At 36.9% G+C, this 21,297-nt stretch overlaps 1 protein-coding gene across 4 annotated transcripts in view; it reads left to right on the top strand.

Moving 5' to 3' along the window:
• ZNF804B (zinc finger protein 804B) overlaps nucleotides 1–21,297 on the top strand; it is a gene marked incomplete at its 3' end in the record, with an annotated part of 871,582 nt that overhangs the window by 491,450 nt on the left and 358,835 nt on the right. Inside the window, exon 7 of one of the 4 annotated variants that reach the window (XR_013829745.1) lies at nucleotides 224–1,058. The exons of the other annotated variants lie outside the window; for them this stretch is intronic. Of the gene's footprint in view, nucleotides 1–223; nucleotides 1,059–21,297 lie in introns of those variants that run through there. 4 annotated transcript variants of the gene reach the window in all.

Raw genomic sequence — 21,297 nt, 5'->3', positions numbered from 1 at the left:
GTTTATAATAATTATAAGATTGAGTCATTGTGTCAGATAGATGATGCTAATATAAGATGCTAATAATATGGAAAATTGGGTGTGGGGTATGTGGGAACTCTGTACTATCTCTGCACCTCTTTTGTACATTTAAACTATTCTAAAATAAAAAGCTTATTAAAACTGCACCGAAAATCAAAGGAATATTGAAAGCAAAATTCACGATAGTGTTTGTCTCCGGCAGGGAAAAAGGAGAGGAGTGAGGCACGTTGGGGACTTCATGAAGATGGGTAATATTTTATTAAGTAGGTAATACTTATATTTTATTATTCTTAATATTCACATATACCTCACAAACGCTTTTGTATGTATATTTTACAACTTTAAAAAAGGAGCGTTTACCTGAAGACAAGTGGTACAGAGATGGAAGAAATTTTAAGGGTAGGCTACTCAGAGAGGTTTTTCTGAGAGGTAATACTTACTCAATTGGCCAATCAATTTAATTAGAATGCTCTAGCTATAACTGATTTGGATTGGAAGTTGGAGTATGAAACAGCAATTATGTGATGTGCCCAGTACTTTTATAAGAGGAAAGTTGGAAAGGTCATCTTTCCAATGTGGGAAATTTATTTGGCAGGGCATTTGAAAGGGTATGCTCTGAGAATTATGCATATTAACTCTCTTTATAAAAGCAAATAATAATGCCCAAAGTGATAATAATAGCTACACTTTATTTATGCCTATTATGAGCTCAGTCACAAGCTGACTGCTTTCCAATTCCTGCTGAAGGCTGTGCATAGAGAATTGATAATCTAGAGAGATGTTCAGTAAACTTTTATTGCTCTTGTTAGTACTAATTTTATGATTACTCATATTCTACCAGCCTCTGTACATACATTGTGGTAGGCTGGATAATGAAAGATATCCATGCACTAATGCTCAGAACCTGTGAATATATTGTGTTATATGGCATAAGAGACTTTGCAGATGAGATTAAATGCAGGACCTTAAAATGGGGAGATCAACCTGGATTATATGGGTGGGTCCACTGTAATCACCTGGATCGTCATAAGAGGGATGCAGGATGAGTCAGTCAGAAAAAGGAGATGTGAGCATGGAATCAGAGGTTGAAGTGATGTGCTTTGAAGATTGAGGAAGGGTCCATGAATGCAGGCATACAAGCAGCTTCTACAAGCTGGAAAAGACAAGATAACAGATTCTCTCCTTAAGCTTCCAGAAGGAGCACAGCCCTCCAAATCTGACACTGATTTTGGGCTTCTGATGTCCAAAAATTTAAGAAACTATATTTTTGCTGTTTTATACCACTGAGTTTCTGGTAATTTGTCATAGTGACAATAGGGAACTAATACATTATGTTATGAGATCCGACAAGAAGTCTAAATTGGGACTCAGATTCCTCAGTTTATAGATGAAGATTTAGTTTCAGCAAAATTAAGGAATGTGTTCAGCTTCTCTTGGCACAGCTGAGATTTGAACCCGGGATCGTCCTCCTCTGAGTCTATATTCTTTCAGCCCTTCCGCCAGCATAGTGCCAAGGCTCTGGAGCTAAGCTGCCTCAGTTGGAATCCTACTTTAGTATTTCCAAGGCAGAGTTACTTAACATCTTCAGAAGGAACCATAACTCCATTTTGCCTAGAACTCTTCCTCAACAAATGGTAGAATAACGGTACTTAACCTACAGTTTTGTCATAGAAAGTAAAGGAAATAATCTAAGTATTTAGCAACACATCTTCATATCTACCTAAATAGTCTGGAGTCCTTTTTAACCAAATATGTCCACAATTTAATTTATTATCCAAATTCTCAAACCTGCCCCACCTCCTGTATAATCTCTGATTTCTTATAGCTTCATCACCCACCTTTTTTGTTGCACCTTCTCTTCTGACCTCCAGCTAGAAACCTTGTCGTCTATGACTTCCCCTTCTGCTGTACACACATTCTGGAAATCTAGTCGTTCACATGTAAAATACTTCACTTGGAATCCAAGTATGGGCATCACATCTCATTTATACAGTCAAGTGTCTTCCCCTCTCCCCTCCCCAACAATCTATTGTAGAAGCCTCTCCTGCTGCTATTACCACTATTTCTAGGATCTCCCCCTTCAGGCCTTAACCTTCCCTTAGAAATTGTTAAAGAATTCCAAAAACTGATTCCATTCAAAGCAAGTCGCTTTTTCTTCCAAGTGCTAGATGAAGCTTCACACTGCCCTTGATGTTGCTGCTAAAGAGAGGCCTGGGGGCTTGTTTACTCTGCAGTGATGTCACTGCTGGTCCAGGTCCCAGCACAGGCCGCAGGTGCCCATGGGCTACTGCTCCATGGTTGTGGCTCCCTTGGTTCATGTCATCATGCTCAGATATTGTTTCCTAGAACCGTACACCCAGGCCAGGTTGGTGGGTCCTGAATGCATGCAAGCTTTTTTTTTGTAAATTACTATAGTTCCCTTTTTTTTTTTTTTTCCTCTTTTTTTTTGCGGTACGTGGGCCTCTCACCTCTGTGGCCTCTCCCGCTGCAGAGCACAGGCTCCGGACGCGCAGGCTCAGCGGCCATGGTTCAGTGGCCCAGCCGTTCCGCGGCATGTGGGATCCTCCCGGACCGGGGCACGAACCCGCATCCCCTGCATGGGCAGGCGGACTCTCAACCACTGCGCCACCAGGGAAGCCCTATAGTTCTCTTTCTCTAAAAATTTTATTGGAGTTTTTGATTTACAATGTTGTGTTAGTTTCAGGTGTGCAGCAAAGTGAATCAGTTATACATATAAATATATCCACTCTTATTTAGATTCTTTTGCAATCTTAAGCATAGTCTTTTCCAGAACCAACCAAAACCCAACATTTTAGTTCTAGTTCTGAGCCCAAGTCAATAACACAGACACACATCCCCACTCAACACAACTCACCAATTTACAGTAAGTTCCATTCTGGGGCTCTTTCTTTCCTTCAGACATCTTCCTGGTTCATAGTGATATAGTTTCTAATATTTGAGCAGTGTGAGAAGAAAAGATTAATATTTTGTTCATAAAATTTTGACAGTTTTATTCCAAAAAAACTGGGCTCTTCATATATGGTATTTAAGTTTTTTTTCTCACACTCTCATGTACACCAAGAGATACTGGAAAGGAACAGCTAAAATAACTCAAGGGAATGATCCTGTCAAAACTTTCTGCGGGCAATGATTACCTAGTCATCTTATGTACCCTCTCATAATAAGAAAAATCTGCTCCAAATTACATACACCTCCATATATAGACATTCAGATGATGTAATTTCCACAACTGTGTCTCACTAGTCATTCTATTTCACCTTGTTACTGGATTACACAGTTCTCACCTCTCTGGAAGCTGACCTCTCCTGTTCATATTCAATGTCTTAGTCTTCATTCAAGCCTACATCACTTTTCGCTTGAGACATTGCCTCACCTTCTAACTAGTCTTCTCATCTCCAGAGTCTCCCTTTTTCAGTCTGTCCACTACTTAGACATTTCTCTTCAAGACAGAAATAATGGATTATTCTTTCTTTTGCTTAAAAACCTTTTTTTAAAAGAAATTTCTCATTACTTACGGGATCCATTTCAATGTAATTCAATAAATTTCAACATAAAGTCCACTAGAAATGGGCTACAACCTAACTTTCCAGTCTGAACTCCCAGCACTATCATCCTTAGTTACCCAAATCTTCTATATACTATACATAAAAGCCATGGATCCAAAGCATGTGCATTCTATAGACAGACATTTTTTAAAAGGAGAGAAAAACTGTAAGTCCTTACTTTCCACATTGCTAGCTTACATATTTATATGATTTAGTTAATATATGGCTTTCATATGTAGATTAAAATGAATTCAGGTTGAAACACTGAGATTTATGTGACATAAAGTATTATGAATCTGGTGTTTCTCAAAATTTAAACTTCATGAATAGTACAATGAAATAATGAGCTTGTTTTCTAAGGCTATGTTTAACATTGTAGGTTGAGAATTCCAATTTCTTTTGAGGTTACAACAAGATAATAGGTTTTAAAAATTGGTTTTAGGGCAACAGTGTTAGCTGGCACATGCACTTTACGTGTAATGATTTGGATTTCTTTTGATTTATGCAATAGAGCAGCAAGAGAGTCAGTGAGTAAACACAGATGCAAACTGAATAGATTTCCTGTACTATAGAAAGTAGCCTAGGAAATAACTCAAAGTGCCTTCTCTGTGGAATTATTCACCCAAGTAACACGATAGGGATTTTAAAGAACTGATTCTGTTAGTCTTCAGAGTGAAGGAAATTACTTCAAATTCATTCATTAAAAATAAGTTAAAATAAAGAAAATAGATTCTCAGAGTAAATGTGGCACTAATTAATTGAACTTTGTTCTCTTATGAAACATTTGTCTCATTATAAACTCTAAATATCTCAGAGAGAAAACTTTGTTTTCCTATAAAATATAAGCTATTTAAATATTAGTGACTTGAATGCGAAAGATTGATAAAGTCACTCATGTTAAAATTAATGGATGTGTAGTAAAATTTTAAAAATAATGTTATTCCATTAGAGGAGGCTTAGTTGGGACAATAAATGGCAAAATATAGGTATTAATATTTTCATTGCCCCCAGGAATCAGACCAGAAATTGTTATTCTTAAACTGAAAAATGCAGATAAGCCAAACTCTGTTTTAACTATAAACTTCTAGTAGTTCCCTCTCCACCAGAATTTTTTTTTTAACATCTTTATTGGAGTATAATTGCTTTACAATGGTGTGTTAGTTTCTGCTTTACAACAAAATGAATGTTATATATATACATATGTTCCCATATCTCTTCCCTCTTGCGTCTCCCTCCCTCCCACCCTCGCTAGCCCACCCCTTCAGGCGATCACAAAGCACCGAGTTGAACTCCCTGTGCTATGCGGCTTCTTCCCACTAGCTATCTACCTTACGTTTGGTAGTGTATATATGTCCATGCCTCTCTCTCGGTTTGTCAGAGCTCACCCTTCCCCCTTCCCATATCCTCAAGTCCATTCTCTAGTAGGTCTGTGTCTTTATTCCTGTCTTACCCCTAGGTTCTTCATGACATTTTTTTTTCTTAAATTCCATATATATGTGTTAGCATACAGTATTTGTCTCTCTCTTTCTGACATACTTCACTCTGTATGACAGACTCTAGGTCTATCCACCTCATTACAAATAGCTCAATTTCGTTTCTTTTTATGGCTGAGTAATATGCCATTGTATATATGTGCCACATCTTTGTCCATTCATCTGATGATGGACACATAGGTTGTTTCCATCTCCGGGCTATTATAAATAGAGCTGCAATGAACATTTTGGTACGTGACTCTTTTTGAATTATAGTTTTCTCAGGGTATATGCCCAGTAGTAGGATTGCTGGTCATATGGTAGTTCTATTTGTAGTTTTTTAAGGAACCTCCATACTGTTCTCCACAGTGGCTGTATCAATTTACATTCCCACCAACAGTGCAAGAGGGTTCCCTTTTCTCCACACCCTCTCCAGCATTTATTGTTTGTAGATTTCTTGATGATGGCCATTCTGACTGGCATGAGATGATATCTCTTTGTAGTTTTGATTTGCATTTCTCTAATGATTAATGATGTTGAGCATTCTTTCATGTGTTTGTTGGTAGTCTGTATATCTTCTTTGGAAAAACGTCTATTTAGATCTTCTGCCCATTTTGGGATTGGGTTGTTTGTTTTTTTGTTATTAAGCTGCATGAGCTGCTTATAAATTTTGGAGATTAATCCTTTGTCATTTGCAAATATTTTCTCCCATTCTGAGTGTTGCTTTTGGTCTTGTTCATGGTTTCCTTTGCTGTGCAAAAACTTTGAAGTCTCATTAGGTCCCATTTGTTAATTTTTGTTTTTATTTCCATTTCTCTAGGAGGTGGGTCAAAAAGGATCTTGCTGTGATTTATGTCATAGAGTGTCCTGCCTATGTTTTCCTCTAAGAGTTTGATAGTTTCTGGCCTTACATTTAGGTCTTTAATGCATTTTGAGCTTATTTTTCTGTATGGTGTTAGGGAATGATCTAATTTCATACTTTTACATGTACCTGTCCAGTTTTCCCAGCACCAATTATTGAAGGGGCTGTCCTTTCTCCACTGTACATTCCTGCCTCCTTTATCAAAGATAAGGTGACCATATGTGCGTGTGTTTATCTCTGGGCTTTCTATCCTGTTCCATTGATGTATCTTTCTGTTTTTGTGCCAGTACCATACTGTCTTGATTACTGTAGCTTTGTAGTATAGTCTGAAGTCAGGGAGCCTGATTCTTCCAGCTCCATTTTTCTTTCTCAAGATTGCTTTGGCTATTCGGGGTCTTTTGTGTTTCCATATAAATTGTGAAATTTTTGTTCTAGTTCTGTGAAAAATGCCTGTGGTAGTTGGATAGGGATTGCATTGAATCTGTAGATTGCTTTGGGTAGTATAGTCATTTTCACAATGTTGATTCTTCCAATCAAAGAACATGGTATATCTCTCCATCTATTTGTATCATCTTTAATTTCTTTCATCAGTGTCTTATAATTTTCTGCATACAGGTCTTCTGTCTTCTTAGGTAGGTTTATTCCTAGATATTTTATTCTTTTTGTGGCAATGGTAAATGGGAGTGTTTTCTTGATTTCACTTTCAGATTTTTCATCATTAGTGTATAGGAATGCCAGAGATTTCTGTGCATTAATTTTGTATCCTGCTACTTTACCAAATTCATTGATTAGCTCTAGTAGTTTTCTGGTAGCATCTTTAGGATTCTCTATGTATAGTATCATGTCATCTGCAAACAGTGACAGCTTTACTTCTTTTCCGATTTGCATTCCTTTTATTTCCTTTTCTTCTCTTATTGCTGTGGCTTAAACTGCCAAAACTATGTTGAATAAGAGTGGTGGGAGTGGGCAACCTTGTCTTGTTCCTGATCTTAGTGGAAATGCTTTCAGTTTTTCACCATTGAGGATGATGATGGCTATGGGTTTGTCATATATGGCCTTTATTATGTTGAGGAAAGTTCCCTCTATGCCTACTTTCTGCAGGGTTTTTATCATAAATGGGTGTTGAATTTTGTCAAAAGCTTTCTCTGCATCTATTGAGATGATCATATGGTTTTTCTCCTTCAGTTTGTTAATATGGTGTGTCACGTTGATTGATTTGTGTATATTGAAGAATCCTTGCATTCCTGGAATAAACCCCACTTGATCATGGTGTATGATCCGATTAACGTGCTGTTGGATTCTGTTTTCTAGTATTTTGTTGAGGATTTTTGCATCTATGTTCATCAGCGATATTGGCCTGTAGTTTTCTTTCTTTGTGACGTCCTTGTCTGGTTTTGGTATCAGGGTGATGGTGGCCTCGTAGGATGAGTTTGGAAGTGTTCCTCCCTCTGCTATATTTTGGAAGAGTTTGAGAAGGATAGGTGTTAGCTCTTCTCTAAATGTTTGATAGAATTCGCCTGTGAAGCCATCTGGTCCTGGGATTTTGTTTGTTGGAAGATTTTTAATCACAGTTTCAATTTCAGTGCTTGTAATTGGTCTGTTCATATTTTCTATTTCTTCCTGATTCAGTCTTGGCAGGTTGTGCATTTCTAAGAATTTGTCCATTTCTTCCAGGTTGTCCATTTTATTGGCATAGAGTTGCTTATAGTAATCTCTCATGATCTTTTGTATTTCTGCAGTGTCAGTTGTTACTTCTCCTTTTTCATTGCTAATTCTATTGATTTGAATCTTCTCCCTTTTTTTCGTGGTGAGTCTGGCTAATGGTTTATCAATTTTGTTTATCTTCTCAAAGAACCAGCGTTTAGTTTTATTGATCTTTGCTATTGTTTCCTTCATTTCTTTTTCATTTATTTCTGATCTGATTTTTATGATTTCTTTCCTTCTGCTAACTTTGGGGGTTTTGTGTTCTTCTTTCTCTAATTAATTTAGGTGCAAGGTTAGGTTGTTTATTTGAGACGTTTCCTGTTTCTTAAGGTAGGATTGTATTGCTATAAACTTCCCTCTTAGAACTGCTTTTGCTGCATCCTACAGATTTTCGGTCATCGTGTCTCCATTGTCATTTGTTTCTAGGTATTTTTTAATTTCCTCTTTGATTTCTTCAGTGATCACTTCGTTATTAAGTAGTGTATTGTTTAGCCTCCATGTGTTTGTATTTTTTACAGGTCTTTTCCTGTAATTGATATCTAGTCTCATAGCATTGTGGTTGGAAAAGATACTTGATATAATTTCGATTTTCTTAAATCTACCAAGGCTTGATTTGTGACCCAAGATATGATCTATCTTGGAGAATGTTCCATGAGCACTAGAGAAAAATGTGTCTTCTGTTGTTTTTGGATGGAATGTCATATAAATATCGATTAAGTCCATCTTGTTTAATGTATCATTTAAAGCTTGTGTTTTCTTATTTATTTTCATTTTGGATCATCTGTCCATGGGTGAAAGTGGGGTGTTAAAGTCCCCTACTGTGAATGTGTTACTGTCAATTTCCCCTTTTATGGCTGTTAGTATTTGCCTTATGTATTGAGGTGCTCCTATGTAGGGTGCATAAATATTTACAATTGTTATATCTTCTTCTTGGATCGATCCCTTGATCATTATGTAGTGTCCTTCTTTGTCTCTTGTAATAGTCTTTATTTTAAAGTCTATTTTGTCTGATATGAGAATTGCTACTCCAGCTTTCTTTTGGTTTCCATTTGCATGGAATATCTTTTTCCATCCCCTTACTTTGAGTCTGTATGTGTCCGTAGGTCTGAAGTGGCTCTCTTGTAGACAGCATATATATGGGTCGTTTTTTTGTATTCATTCAGCCAGTCTATCTCTTTTGGTGGGACATTTAATCCATTTACATTTAAGGTAATTATCGATATGTATGTTCCTATTACCATTTTCTTAATTGTTTTGGGTTCGTTATTGTAGGTCTTTTCCTTCTCTTGTGTTTCTTCCCTAGAGAAGTTCCTTTAGCAGTTGTTGTATATCTGGTTTGGTAGTGCGGAACTCTCTCAGCTTTTGCTTGTCTGTAAAGATTTTAATTTCTCCATCAAATCTGAATGAGATCCTTGCTGGGTAGAGTAATCTTGGTTGCAGGTTTTTCTCCTTTATCACTTTAAATATGTCCTGCCAATCCCTTCTGGCTTGCAGAGTTTCTGCTGAAAGATCAGCTGCTAACCTTATGAGGATTCCCTTGTGTGTTATTTGTTGTTTTCCCCTTGCTGCTTTTAATATGTTTTCTTTGTATTTAATTTTTGACAGTTTGATTAATATGTGTCTTGGTGTATTTCTCCTTGGATTTATCCTGTATGGGACTCTCTGTGCTTTCTGAACTTGATTAACTATTTCCTTTCCCGTATTAGGGAAGTTTTCAACTATAATCCCTTCAAATACTTTCTCAGTCCCTTTCTTTTTCTCTTCTTCTTCTGGAACCCCTATAATTCGAATGTTGGTGCGTTTAATGTTGTCCCAGAAGTCTCTGAGACTGTCCTCAGTTCTTTTCATTCTTTTTTCTTTATTCTGCTCTGCAGTAATTATTTCCACTATTTTATCTTCCAGGTCACTTATCCGTTCTTCTTCCTCAGTTATTCTGCTATTGATCCCATCTAGAGTATTTTTAATTTCATTTATTGTGTTGTTCATCATTGTTTGTTTCATCTTTAGCTCTTCTAGGTCCTTGTTAAATGTTTCTTGCATTTTGTCTATTCTATTTCCAAGATTTTGGATCATTTTTACTATCATTATTCTGAATTCTTTTTCAGGTAGACTGTCTATTTCCTCTTCATTTGTTAGGTCTTGTGGGTCTTTATCTTGCTCCTTCATCTGCTGTGTGTTTTTCTGTCTTCTCATTTTGCTTATCTTACTGTGTGGGGTCTCCTTTTTGCAGGCTGCAGGTTCGTAGTTCCCGTTGTTTTTGGTGTCTCTCCCCAGTGGCTAAGGTTAGTTCAGTGGGTTGTGTAGGCTTCCTGGTGGTGGGGACTAGTTCCTGTGTTTTGGTGGATGAGGCTGTATCTTGTCTTTCTGGTGGGCATGTCCACGTCTGGTGGTGTGTTTTGGGGTGTCTGTGGACTTATTATGATTTTAGGCAGCCTCTCTGCTAATGGATGGGGTCGTGTTCCTGTCTTGCTAGTTGTTTGGCCTAGGATGTTCAGCACTGTAGCTTGCTGGTCATTGAGTAAAGCTGGGTGCTGGTGTTGAGATGGAGATCTCTGGGAGATTTTTGCCGTTTGATATTATGTGGAGCTGGGAGGTCTCTTGTGGACCAGTGTCCTGCAGTTGGCTCTCCCACCTCAGAGGCACAGCACTGACTCCTGCAGCACCAGGATCCTTTCATCCACATGGCTCAGAATTAAAGGGAGAAAAAGTAGAAAGAAAGAATTAGTTGAAGTAGAAAGAAAGAAAGGAAGCAGGGAGGGAAGGAGGGAGGGAGGGAGAGAGGGAGGAAAGAAGGAAGGACGGAGGGAAGGAAGAAAAAAAGAAAGAAGATAAAGTAAAATAAAATAAAGTAAGATAAAATATAATAAAGTTATTAAAATAAAGAAATAATTATTAAGAGAAAAAAAAGGACGGATAGAGTCCTAGGACAAATGGTGGAAGCAAAGCTATACACACAAAATCTCACACAGAAGCATACACATACACACTCACAAAAAGAGGAACAGGGGAAAATATCATAAATCTTGCTCTCAAAGTCCACCTCCTCAATTTGGGAGGATTCGTTGTCTAAAAGAGGGAAGGAGGGAAAGAAAGAACGAAGATAAAGTAAAATAAAATAATTAAAATAAAAAGTAATTATTAAAAAAATTTAAAAAAAAAACGGACAGACAGAACCCTCGGACAAATGGTGGAAACAAAGCTATATAGACAAAATCTCACACAGAAGCATACACATACACACTCACAAAAAGAGGAAAAGGGGAAAAACATCATAAATCTTGATCTCAAAGTCCACCTCCTCAATTTGGGATGATTCGTTGTCTATTCATGTGTTCCACAGATGCAGGGTACATCAAATTGATTGTGGAGCTTTAATCTGCTGTTTCTGAGGCTGCTGGGAGAGATTTCCCTTTCTCTTCTTTGTTCTCACAGCTCCAAGGGGCTCAGCTTTGGATTTGGCCTCGCCTCTGTGTGTAGGTCACCGGAGGGCGTCTGTTCTTCGCTCAGACAGGACGGGGTTAAAGGAGCCGCTGATTCGGGGCCCTGGCTCACTCAGGCCGGGGGCGGGGGGGAGGGGCATGGAGTGCGGGGCGGGTCTGCGGCGGCAGAGGCCAGCATGACGTTGCACCAGCCTGAGGCGCACCGTGCGTTCTCCCCGGGTAGTTGTCCCTGGATCCCGGGACCCTAGCAGTGGAGGGCTGCACAGGCTCTACAGAAGGGGGGTGTGGATAGTGACCTGTGCTCGCACACAGGCTTCTTGGTGGCGGCAGCAGCAGCCTTAGCGTCTCATGCCTGTCTCTGGGGTCCGCGCTTTTAGCCGTGGCTCGCGCCCGTCCCTGGAGCTCCTTTAAGCAGTGCTCTTAATCCCCTCTCCTCGCGCACCAGGAAACAAAGAGGGAAGAAAAAGTCTCTTGCCTCTTCGGCAGGTCCAGACTTTTCCCCGGACTCCCTCCCGGCCAGCCGTGACGCACTAACCCCCTGCAGGCTGTGTTCAGGCCGCCAGCCCCAGTCCTCTCCCTGCGCTCTGACGGAAGCCCGAGCCTCAGCTCACAGCCCCGCCCGCCCTGGCGGGTGAGCAGACAAGCCTCTTGGCTGGTGAGTGCCGGTCGGCCCTGATCCTCTGTGCGGGAATCTCTCCGCTTTGCCCCCCGCACCCCTGTTGCTGTGCTCTCCTTCGCGGCCCCGAAGCTTCCCCCTCCGCCACCCGCAGTCTCCGTCCGCGAAGGGGCTTCCTAGTGTGTGGAATCCTTTCCTCCTTCACAGCTCCCTCCCACTGGTGCAGGTCCCGTCCCTATTCTTTTGTCTCTGTTTTCTCTTTTGCCCTACCCAGGTACATGGGGGGTTTCTTGCCTTTTGGGAGGTCTGAGGTCTTCTGCCAGCGTTCAGTAGGTGTTCTGTAGGAGTTGTTCCATGTGTAGATGTATTTCTGGTGTATCTGTGGGTAGAAAGGTGATCTCCGTGTCTTACTCTTCCACCATCTTCCCCTCCACCAGAATTTTTAAGTGAGGAACAAATAAATAGAAAAGTAAATAACTACCAATTAGAGTTTATCCATCTAGGTGCCTTGCTCATCTTTCGATGGTAGTATTAATCGACAGAAAAATGGCGAAATGGCTGGCTGCAGTAAGAGGGAAAACCAGAAGCTAGGAAGCTAGCTGGTTAAGTCACATACTGGATAATCAAACCTGAATCCAGGTCATGATAGATAGTCTAGAATGCCTAATTAATAATGCAAACAAAAATTTGAAGAATATGTAGTTTTGATATTTGAGTCTTATTTTAGGAATATGGCTAGAAAAGTCAGGGCAGCTATGAAAAACAATATGGTATTAGGTCAGTTCAAATAGTATGTCTGGAATATAGAACCAATAGTGTGGACATTGTGGATTTTTATTTTATCAGGGCTTTTGTGCATCTTTTGTGCTTCTACTTCTCACTTTATCTGATCACTTTGTTTTTTTTTTTTTTTTTAATTAATTTTTATTGGAGTATAGTTGATTTACAATGTTGTGTTACTTTCTGCTGTACCTCAAAGTGAATCAGTTATACATATACATATAACCACTCTTTTTTAGATTCTTTTCCCATATAGGTCATTACAGAGCACTGAGTAGAGTTCTGTTTGCTCTACAGTAGGTCCTTATTAGTTGTCTATTTTATATATAGTAGTGTGTATCTTTCAATCCCAATCTCCCAACTTATCCCTCCTCCCCCTTCCTCCCTGGTAACCATAAGTTTGTTTTCTATGTCTGTGACTCTGTTTCTGTTTTGTAAATAAGTTCATTTGTACCATTGTTTTAGATTCCACATATAAGCTATAGCATATGATTGTCTGATCACTTTGGCTTAATCCTGCTCATTTCTTACCAAAATACTGGCCCTGCCTCCCACCCTGCACACCCCAGTGAAGCCTTGTTTGAATTTTCGAAGTGCAGTTGTTAGCTCACTGGTGTATGTCTTGACATATCATGTTGGCATTGTGAACTCATCTTTATGTCCCTTTTACACAGTCTGGACATTTTAGACTTGCAATAAATATGTATTTATTGAATCAGTGAATGCAGTTACAGATTAATATTCTTGGAGATAAATAAGTAGAGAAAATCTGTGCTCTTAGTGGCACTCTGAGATGGACATGGAGAAGCTTATCAGGTGTAGAAAAAAAAAAATGTTCACTCCCTGTACCATATCCTCTGGGCAGGCTGGCTACTCTCTAGTAGCAGCAGGAAGCAGGGAGAGTGACAGATTGTGGCCACAGTCACTAGTGACATAAACCAGCAGACAGAAAACACCTCAAGAGGGAGCCTTGCTGTTTCTCAGCCCAGGGGTTTCTTGACACAGGTGTCTGGACAAGGACAGTGCTGTCGATGTGCATCTATGAGCACCTAGTTTATTCACTATAGTCACCACCTCGTCACAGGAAAAATGACACGCAAAGTAGTGCAGAAATTCAAGGCTCAGTGCAGACCTTTTCTGCAGAATCCTAATTACTGTCCTTTCCAGAAATTCTTCCCAAACTCCACTTTCCCACTTTCTTGCAAACAAACACCTCTGAAAATGTCTAATTTTATTGGCTCAGTTCCATATCTTTCTGCCAACAAAACACAAAAATAAACATACTAGTAGCTAACATGGATGATCACAGGCACATCCTTACACGTGTTAGATTAACAACATATTTCAATCCTTTTTTTAAATCTTATCACTCTCTCCCATATGTTGGTTTAATCCTCAAATTTTAGTACTATCCATAATATGGTGATGGTTTGACAAACTATAAAAGAATCATTGAGCATAATTCTATAAGAAACTGTATAAAGTTTACTACATATTTAGTGCATAAAGTATAAAACTGTTCAATTTTTTTTGTCTGAGACTTCTAGTAAGAATACATTTTATTCTTTTCCATTATTGTTTATCACAGGATATTGAGTATAGTTCCCTGTGCAATACAGTAGGTCCTTGTTGTTTATCTATCCTATATATACTAGTTTGCTTCTGCTAATCCTAAACTCCCAATCCTTCCCTCTCCCACCCTTGCCTTGGCAACCACAAGCCTATGAAAAAGAACACATATATGTATAACTGAATCACTTTGCTGTGCAGCATAAATTAACATAATATTGTAAACCTTCAATAAAATTTTAAAAAGAATACATTTTATATTTCAAATTATACATATTCCTACCTACATACATATTATATTTTTTATGTAATTAAAATTACTTCAGGTAATGTTTAACCTGAATGTACAATCCAATAAAGCCAAATTAACATAAAATCATTTTATTATAATTTAACTACAATCTAGAAAATATACCATTTTAAACAATTAAAAATATTTCCTACGAGCCACTAAATTGATTTTGTGAACTTCTAGTAGGTGATGGACTATAGTTAAAAAAAAAAAAAGAAGAAAAACCACACACAGTGCATTATAATGCTTTATAATGGAAGTACTTCACCTTGTTATTCAGTTTTTGAAGAAACCAATTAAAAACCAGTTGTTTCCTCCCTCTTAGAATATGTATATTTAATACTAAGTAAATTGGAAAGAATCAAATGATATTTTACCTGTTTACTATGTAAATTACGGTTTTGTGTTTCAGCTAAGACTAGGTTCAGTGAATACCAATATATTCAGTAAAAAAAAAAAGTATGTGTATTAATCATTCTCAAAATTAATTTTATTATGAAACCATTCATTTCTCTTCAAATTGGTTGATATTACATGTTTCATTGTTACTATAAGTTTTATAGTCCAGTAACTGAGCTCACTTAGATGAACAGATAAAAATTCTTCTCCATCAAGAAATCTGATAACTTTTCTCTCCATTTGTCGGTATTGGCTAGGAATGATTCTTATATCCCTGTTTAGGAATTAGTATATTATGACTAATATGTACATCTACCTGAAGAATAAGAAATATTTTATCAGTAAAGAACTGAAAAAAATATTTTTAAAAACAAAGATCAAAGGAGGGCAACAGAGTCTGTGAGAAGACTGCCAAGGCAGAGGTGATTAAAGGTCGATGGAGTGGAAAGAAAAGAAATCAGAAGAGGTCTTGTAGTTTCCATGGACCTCCTAGAAATTCTTACCTCCATTAGTTGAGCCAGCTCACACATTAAAATGCATTTGGATGCTCTGCTAACTGCAACCTGGGCTATCTCACTCAAGGTCTTCCTTATCTGTAAAAAGAAAGGGAAAGGGAAAAGAGAAGTTTTGGATAAGGGAGAGAAAGAGAGAAGCATAGGAAGCACAGAGCAGAATAGATGAAAACAAAAAGATAGAGGGTGAAAGTTGAGACATAGAAGGCAGAAAACGAAGGGCATTTGACTTAGAATTTCAAAGTAATTCAAAGTATCTGGGCAAAGCCTGCTCACAATATATATGGATTCTGGAAGCTCTTGTGCAAATTGACTCCCACTGGGGTGCAGAGGAAAGTATCCAGACATTAGTGATAGACACACCTGGAACTGGGTCTAGTTGTGTAACCTTAAGTAAGTTAACCAATTCTGAAGTACAGTGGTCTCGTGTAAAGGGAGGTTAAAAATACTCAGTGTGTACCTTTAATGCAGAGATTCCATACAGACATAAATCACTTGGCATGTCACGCCCTCACAAATGTGAGTCCCCGTTCTCTTGAGGGCATTTTGTTAAATCTTTGTTGGTATGTTGGAGTGGACTCATAAATTTCCATTTTTATAGTCTGATAATGGAACTCATTCAGATATGTGTGGGCAATGGAGTGTTCTAGTTAAATGTTACTTAGATAACATGGATACGCAGCAGTTGTCTAAATCATGTGCTCAACCTTGACTACGTATGTTTACCCCAATAGAGCGTCTTTTTACAAATTGGTTAGAACTTCATCAAAATTTAAAACTAAATAAAAGCAGACAGAGTAATTTTTCTAATTACTACTGGTTACCATTTTAACTCTTCCCCTTCTGTGCTGTAAAAATGTATTGCTGTTATGATGCATGAAGTAAAGTTTGCTCTCAGACAATCTGGCAATAATATAATTTTATAAAGTTTTAAAAAATGCAGAAATAGCTGCCTGCACAGGATCTGTGCTCCTGACTGTAGGGCCATACAGAGCCATGATACTTCTGTTCAACTTAGTACTATATAATTCTGAGGATGTATATGGAGACGGCAGTGATATCCCAGGTGGGCAGAAGGATAACGATATAGAAAAAGTTGTATTTCTTCATAGAGTTTTGTCCTCATGTTTCCTTTATTCCTCCTACTCAACCAAAACATCCGTTGCAATATGTCTGCTGAATCTGTTTTTTCTTATGTCACAAGTGGGTTTTTTCCCTGGTTTAAATAAAATGGGAAAAAATGTCATTCTAGATACATTAAGTCACATCAGTCACTTACTCCTCAGAGTAAAGAAATAAATCAAATTCCTTTGCGAGAGCCAAACTCAAAGGTGAGTAAGCAGCGAGAACATAAGAAGGTAGAGCTCTCATGGGAGGCGGTACAAGTAAGACAAGAAAATGATGCAGAACAGGGAGACTTGCTGGGAGCTGGGGGTATTGTGTCACTGAGACAAATTTAAATGAGTACAGTTAATCCATCAAAATATACTACTCCAATAACAACATATGTATTTCATGCATATGAAATATGTATAATCTGAATTCTAAAATAGGATGTATTAATATTATTGCATAGCATCATATAGAGATTTGATAAAAGAAAAATTTCATGAGAGATAATTACATGTGATGATAACATAGAAAAAAAAATTTCAAGGTGCTAACCACTTCAGTGTGTGAGCTCTTTTCTCTGCTATTTCTTCCATGGCATAGTCTATTCACAAAAAAGCAGATTATCCTTTACAAATGAATGTCAAATCCTATCACTCCTCCTCACTGGTTTCCCATTTCACTGAGAGTAAAAGCGCACATTCTTATAATGTTGCCAGGACTGATTCAGTATGGCCCTTGCCTCTGACCTAATTTTCTATCTTATTCCTTCATTCTGTTTCTGCCACTCTGGCCTTCTTGGAGTTTCTGGAACACAGCAGACGTACTCCTGCCACTTTGCTGTGTCTTTTGTCTGAAATCCACTTCCCCCCATACATCCTCATGGCTAATGTTCTCATCTCCTTCCTGTCTTCACTCCATGAGGCCATTCCTGAGCAAGAAATGTAAATAGAAAACTCCTTTGCTTCACTTGTTTTCCGTAGCATTTAACACCTTCTGACATGTTATGTGCCTTACTGTCTGCTGTTTTGTCCAATGCTATATGACTATCATCTAGAACAAGTCTGGGACACAGTAGGAATTCCATAAATAGTTGGTGAATAAATGGAATAAGTGAAAGAATGAGCATGGCATTCTACATTTCTTTATTGTCATGCTTCCTTTGAACACATAAGGATCATCTATGTGTTTGTAAACATTTATATCCACCTAATCACCATGAATGTGTCAACATACAACACATAGAACAATACTTTTAAATGCTTGACTATAAATAAAGGCCTCTTACTGACATTAAAACCAACGCATTTATAAATAACTGAAAAGCTTGCACAAAATGATCCATGAGATATATATATATATATTTTTTTTTTTGAAACTTACATGATAATAAATATTCAGGTATCTGGTCAACTTTCCTTACCTTTAGTTTTGAGTACATTTTTATTTAGATCATTTTATTTGATTCTTGGATTAGAAATCATTACACATGATGAACCATTCAGGTACCTTAAATATATATATTTAAATGGAAATGAATAAAGATATGGGTACTGCATTTCTATTAGACTTTACTGACTTTAAAAAAGGATGTTGAACAAAATATATTCGAAGATTTGTATAAGCCAGAATACTTAAGAAATAGTTTGAAATTAAAAGACTATTACAAATGGAGAAATTTTTTCATTTTCATCTATGAACTTCATGATAATAAATTTCAGTTAAATTTGGTGATTCCGAGAGCATTTGTTAAGCACCTGGTGTGCACCAGGCATTGTGTTAAATGTTGGGAAAAAACAAGAAAAATCCCTTTGTTATTGAGACGTGAGTAATATACTCCCCTTCCAGCTTTAGACAGGTATATGAGCTAGTAATTACAATACTACATAAAAAGTATTGATACAATGTCTTCTGTACTTTAGATGGTCATCACATATTTCTGTTCTCCTTATTAAGTTAATGCTAATAATTTTAAGTGCAAAAGAGATTAGCTGTATTATCAGGTTGATCCATGGGAAAAAACTTCATATAAATTTGTCCTACTTTTTGTTTATATTCAGGCAAACAAAGGAAAAATATATGTTTAAAATAACTATTCTATAAGATGGCTCAAAAAAGTAATTTAATGATAAATTTTTCTAGAGGTTTGTGACTTATTTTCAATTTATCATATGTATATTCTGTTTTTCTTTCCTTTTTTCAAGTTGTTAGTGGCTTTTTTCTACCTTTATCCAGACTAATCTCTTGGTACTCAAAAGGTATAATCATATTGAATTGAGTTTTTTCTTCAATGGAAATAAAATGGAAATTTTATGAATGAGCTACCTTTTAATATAATTCATTAGAATCAGAGCTCAACATTTTATCCCTTTTCAATATTTTTTCAACATTAACATTTCAATATAAAATCAAAGAAATAATCATTTAGGACCAAGTACATTAATTCAATTTACTTGTCTGAAGGGAAGTTGTATAAACCCAAGGCTTAAAGAAATTATTTTCTATTCAGTGTATTGACAATTCATTTCTCATTTAATTACTGATATATTTCCAGGAGTTTTTAATAATCACTTTCTATAGAATTCACCAAATCTTGGAATTAGTGTTTGTTCTTCATTCCATAAAATGTATAACATTACCAGCATAAAGCAAACCTGCAAATAAGAAATAGCAAAAGCAGCTTTAATATTTGCATTCCATTTTCCTTAATCATGGCTTTAGGATTAACTAGGAGAAGATCTTTGCAATTATCTTGGTAATTATTTTTCTCTTCTTCTTATCCATCTACATATTTATTGGTGTTAAAATGGTTATATAGACTTGTTGGGGTGGAGGCAGAGCTATTCTGGGTTAGATTTGGTTCAAAGATAAATTTTCAGGGGATAAAATTGGAAGCTACAGGCCTTAAATAAATTGGCCACTCAGTACATGTTTGTTGAATTGAGTTAGGCTGCAAAAATTCAGACTTTGAATTCACATAGTTTTTCTAGTATTGTTGGAGTAATCATAATGAATACTTAGAGATATGTTTTATTCTGGTAGTTTAATATGTTACTAAAGACAAAAATAACTTATTTTTAAGCCTATGTTCTCATTGCAATTCCAGAGAAGCTTCATAAAATGTGATCAAAACACAACATCATTTAGTTAATGGGCCAAAGCCACCCAAAGCAGGGGATAATAAAAAAATATAAATATATGCATAACTGAGCTATTTTAACATTAATCATAACTGGATGAATATTTCTACATTTATAATTAGATCTGAGGTCTTGCTCTTGAATTTCGGAGGTCCACAGAGAGTTTCATGGCTAAGCCACATGCTCATACATTCTATAAAATATTCAATTTTGATTTCTTTTAACTAGAGTGGGATAAAGGTCTCTGAGAAGCCATCTTAAGATACAATTCTAAGTTTTTATTATTTTCAAAAAGATATCATAATTGTTTAACCCAAATCTATTTTGACAAGTTTTTAGTAACATACCTTTGTAGAACCCTCCCAAAGCATTCAAATTAATACCACAGCACTATAACTCCTTTTCTCAATTTAGTACATATTATTACTTTTTAATTTAATTTTATAAATACAATAAAAGCATAAATGGTAAATAATTTGGGGAAATAGAGACTACTGATTTTGGATGAAAATAACTTACATGGTTAGAGCAGAAATAAGTGGGCATTAGTCAATAAAAATACCGTTTGTCTTCCTTCAGTAAATTGCATTAAATAGAGGCATTTTGATGTTGAGTAAAAGTTAATGTGGTCAGTCCATTAAGGGAAGGGTGATTAATGTTTTCCAAGAGCTTACGTAAAAAAATGTACTAGAGAAAAAATAATTTCCTACCTCTTTTCTACTTTAAAAATTATCAGTTCTGAAAGTAAATTTATTTAAATACTGTGTCTTGTAAAAGAAAATATATTGTAATACATGAGAGCACGGCTACGTTCTTTTAAAATACGGAGATGTATTTATTTCTGAGTTTCAGTCAAAGCAAGAAATAAAAGCAGTAAATCCCAAGGCGACATTTGCTATCTTTCAACACAAAACAATGTGAATTTTCTGTTCCAAAGGTGGAATACTAGTTTGTGATTTTAAAAGAATCATTTTTTTGTATATTAGTAAACTACTAGTGTCATAATAATAACAACAACAAAAGCCAACACTACTATAGCATTACTATGTACCAAGAATTAATTTAATCCTTCAAATAACTCTTTGAGTGAGGTGCAATTATTAATGTCCATGTTATAGGTGATGAAGTTGAGGCACCGACAGATTAATTAATTAGCCCAAAGTTATAAGGCCTTTAACCTTGTAAGTGGTAGAGACGGCATGTAAAACCAGGCAGCCTTGGCTCCAGAGTCCACGCCTGTACCACTTGTTTTTTTTACAAAACATGAAGCCAAATCCCATGTGCCTGAATTTTAGCCTTCAATTCTCCCCTGACAAACCCATTTATTCACTAACAAGGTCAGTTTTAATCACCAATTAAATAAATCCATGTTAACTGACTTCATTCAATCAGAAAAATCAGTTTGTTCAATCAAAAAGCTGGTTTAAATATAATTTTTTTTAACTGCATTGACCATATGACTAAATTGGCCGGGACTACACGCAAAAACTGCCGGACTGTGAATTAGGAGCTTAGGAACGAAGAATCTTGGTGAGATTCCTAGTTAGTCAGTTAATATTTATGGAATGCCCTCTTTGGGAGGGTAAGAAAAGATATATACGATGTTTTGTTCTGGGTGCAAAAGTAATTGCCGTCTGGTGGGAAGCTTATAGTCTTGAACTCCAAAACTTTGAAATTGATGCTTGACTGATGATACTATTCTGAAATCATTATGATACAGTTCACAGGCCTTGTTTTTTTTTTTTTTTTGCCGTGTTGAGTTTTCATTGCAGCGCGTGGGCTTTCTGTAGTTGCAGCGAGCAGGGGCTACTCTT

The sequence above is a fragment of the Stenella coeruleoalba genome (genome assembly GCF_951394435.1).
Source record: "Stenella coeruleoalba genome assembly, chromosome: 9".
In the NCBI taxonomy this organism is placed as follows: domain Eukaryota; kingdom Metazoa; phylum Chordata; class Mammalia; order Artiodactyla; family Delphinidae; genus Stenella; species Stenella coeruleoalba.
The sequence above is the reverse complement of the archived record's forward strand: the minus strand, read 5'-3'. Positions and strand labels throughout refer to the sequence as shown.